Below are 4002 nucleotides of genomic sequence, written 5' to 3'. Positions count from 1 at the left end.
GAGAGAGAGAGAGAGAGAGAGAGAGAGAGAGAGGGTCAGTGAGGTAAGAAAGAAGGAAAGAATGTCTGGTCAATGAGAAAGGAATAAGTATAAAACGATCGCCAGTCTTTACAGAAAGTTGAGACTTTCAGAATGTAGATGGGGGAAGGGAGTAAAAGTCTCTGTTTCGGAGTCGGTACTTCTTGCTGCTGCTAAAATATGGCTTGTATTTTTCAATCAATCTGTCAATGTACCTTTTTCTTTCAAAAGCCACATGTGCCTGACTAGAAGTGTAACATTTCGCCTATCCTGGATCTTGAAAGCGGACCTGTGGTTGTTCAAACAAATCTTGAAGGAACTTTTCGATGTTCTGAAGTCCCTCTGAGATCTTTGGATGCGATCTCCACTTTATATACGACGGCCTCCAAGTGGTTATATGTTGTACCTCTGCATGACTAGCCTACCTCTATACTAGGTTTGTGACTATTAGCTAAGATCCGCTTCATATTTGCTGCACAGCTAAGAGATCTTTAGTTTGTGTGTTTGAATAGTTTTCGATCTTTATGTACTGATGGAAAATGTTTATCTATTAATCTAAAGAAAGCTCATCCTCCACAGTTCTTAACATTTAAAGAGAATGGGAATGTGAGCCAAAATACGTAACGGTGGTGTTTTCTTTTTATGAGACCTTTTTATGGACCTTATTCCTAACCTGGTCGTTGAAACTGCTTACTGTCAGGACGATGTTATAGTAAGGATCCGCCCAGTGAAAGAACTCCTTACTATAAATTAAATCTTATTCATACGTGTAGAGATTGAGCCTGCATATTTTATAATGATACTCCACTACTATGAATAATAATATTATGTTTAACTTCATTTGAAATGAAGAGATTTAGTGAAGTGGTTAGTTTAACCTGGCACTCTACCGTATCTGCCGCTCACAGTGACTCTCTACAAGGTCGCTGCAGTCAAAGACGACAGCGTGGAGGAAGAGGTGGAGTCACTCTTCACAGTTCACATTTCAAAAATAGGAAGATACTACGTGGTCGCTTGAACTACTAGAAATAGCAGCCAAAAATCTTTTGCTGCTTTAAGACTACGTAATGTAGTTTTAGGTACATCAAATTTGTAAAAAATAAAGTAAAAATTAAAAAAATTAAATCATACATGGAATACCTTTGACCATAAATCTGCTCAATTAGATCTGACCCGGAGCTAAACAACAACAATAGTTTTGCTTTGCTAGTATGTTTGTTGTTATTGTTGTTGTTACTGCTGCTACTCTTGCTTTCTTGTTGGTGGTGTTGACGGCGGTGGCGTTAGCAGCGGTAGTCGTGGTGATGGTAGTGGTGGTGGTGTTGTTCAGGCCGTTTCGATAACAAACTGTTAATTTGTTCTGTTTCAACAACGTACAATAACAACTAAGTGCCAAGAAGGATTAATTCTAATCCTGCTGGTACACCAATCATGGAAAATATTTATGTTATTTTTGGGCTTAGAAAATATATGTTCACAGATAATTCACCGGATTACGATGGATCACTGTTATAACGTATTCACCAGAAGATGTTTCACTTATCAATTACACACACTTTTATCCAGGTCATTAAGTTTATAAAAAGTTTCCTCACTACATCTTTAATTAAATTTTTTTTTAATACTTATTTTTCTGGTTTCCATCGTTGGCCGTTTAAATTGTGAGATACTGCCACTATGCTGGGAGAGTGAATTCTTTTTTTAAAGGGTGCCTAAAATGTGAAGATTGAGTCATTTTCAGATTCTGACACCTTTGAAACTACCCATGGGTATATCAAAAATATCCAGAAAGAATTATCATGAAATAAAATTGGTTTTCTGATGTCCATTATAATACTGGTGTCAGTCTCGCTAACGGTTGCAAATGTTTTTCTGAATTCTAAGCTTTTTTTTTCTTTTTCTTTTTTTTTTTCATGTCGAACTGGAAGAATACACCGTGTGCTTTATATTCTATACAACTGAACCAGTTCGTTACAGTACTCCTGCTTTTCTATTTCGTGACGTTTCTACTCATCATGTTTATAGAGTTACATTTATTTGCTAACTAGGCAAAAATTTGTTTTTGGTGGGGTTTATAACATTACATTCGTGATGCGGCAAAAATTGTTTTGTTTTGTTTTGTTTTTTCTAAGGCAAAATATCGCTTGCACAATAGTAAGGGTTCTACGTGGTTATTTATTCTTAAATCTGAGAATTCTTTTACTTCATATTATAAATATTGAGGCTTACTTCTTATAAGTGATATTGTCTTGCAATGGCAGTGAATCAGCAGAATCGTTAGAATGTTATTCCAAGTTCAAATCTTACGGAGTCGACTCGGCCTTTCTGTTCCGAGAGTCGATAAAATGAACAACAATTAAGTGTGGAGTGGATAGCACCATGTGGTTTATATAGGTTACTAATTTTATCAGCAAATATATGTAGACTGTGGGCATTTATCAGGTTATGGAAGTTAAAAGCATAGTCTAAATACTATTTTTCAGACTGGTTAGGATTGTTTCAATGTTTTCAATGTTTTCAATGTTTTCAAAATCTTTGTTCAGTGAAGCCATGTGACTCTTTCTTAAACACACACACACGCGCGCACACATACTGCTCCTCCACCATATACACACGTGTATGTATGCACATGTGTGTTTGTATGCATATATTTGTGTGTGTCTGTGTGCATATGGATCTCCGTCGTTCGACGTAGAGATTCAATGGGTTGATCAACTGAATTACCTGCTCCTGAATTATTTTACAGACAGGTGTACCTCTAAGGTAATTATCAGGCAGAATCAGATCGACACAGCTGATGACAAAGCTGTACCGTTTGAATTACAACTTCACTCCATCCGACGGGGTTCTATACAGTTTTCATTCACCCATTTTCACTCACAAAGAATGAGCTGACTCGGTGCTATAGAAAATGCCACTTATCCAAGATATTATGCTTCGACTTTACCCATACTGTGCCAACTATATATGTATATATGTATGTGTGTGTGTGTGTTAAATATGAATTAGAAGCAGTGTTGTAAACCTTATCGACTACACGTACTCAATGTATGTGCCCTCCCTTGTTCACCGGTAGGCTGCGGGTTAGCGCAGTGGGGATGACTTCCTCAAAGGGCCGAGTGTTAAAATATCAAAAAGCCATAGACAGGTGAGACAACTCGCCCCAAATCCGACTCAGGTATACCAACATACACACACACATACATCTATACATATATATGTGTATGTGTATGTATGTATATATATGGATATAAATATATATATATATCAATATATTATAAATTAACTATCAACAAAAATAATTGGTAAGCTAACTCAAAAATTCATCACCAAAATAGCAGAAAAAAACGACAGTGAAGGTATGCAGACTCTTCAAGAATCGATCCTTTTGGTTATATTAATAATAATAAAGGAGTTACGACGCAAAAACGTACATATTCAAATGAACATATTTATCTTCTTCAGTATATATTTCAGTATAAAGAATTCATTAAGAGACTTAATAAATCAAAATTTCTTTACATATCTTCAGGAATAAATATAACATCAGAAAAACTACATTCGGTTTAAAAACACAAACCGTTCATGGCGAAAAAATTTCACAATTACAAAAACCGAACAAAATTTTTTAAGTTTTAGCAAAAAGAACGCTATTACCTACATGCACGCATCCGCGTGTGCGCCCGTACACACACGCACACACGTTCACGCGCGCACACACGTGCACGCTCACATGCATATGCATGCATATACAAACAAGCAAAATTCACAAGTCATAAACACATACACACACACACACACACACACACACACACACATACATCCACATATATATTTATATATATATATATGTATATATATACATATATAAAAATATATTAAAAAAAGCTCATTTTAAAATATATTATAAAATTATATATACATATACACAAAAAAACATATACAAGACACCATACACACACACATACACACATATACATATAT

Source organism: Octopus bimaculoides, chromosome 4 (assembly GCF_001194135.2).
Source record: "Octopus bimaculoides isolate UCB-OBI-ISO-001 chromosome 4, ASM119413v2, whole genome shotgun sequence".
NCBI classification, from domain to species: Eukaryota; Metazoa; Mollusca; class Cephalopoda; order Octopoda; family Octopodidae; genus Octopus; species Octopus bimaculoides.
This window is presented reverse-complemented; position numbering follows the sequence as displayed.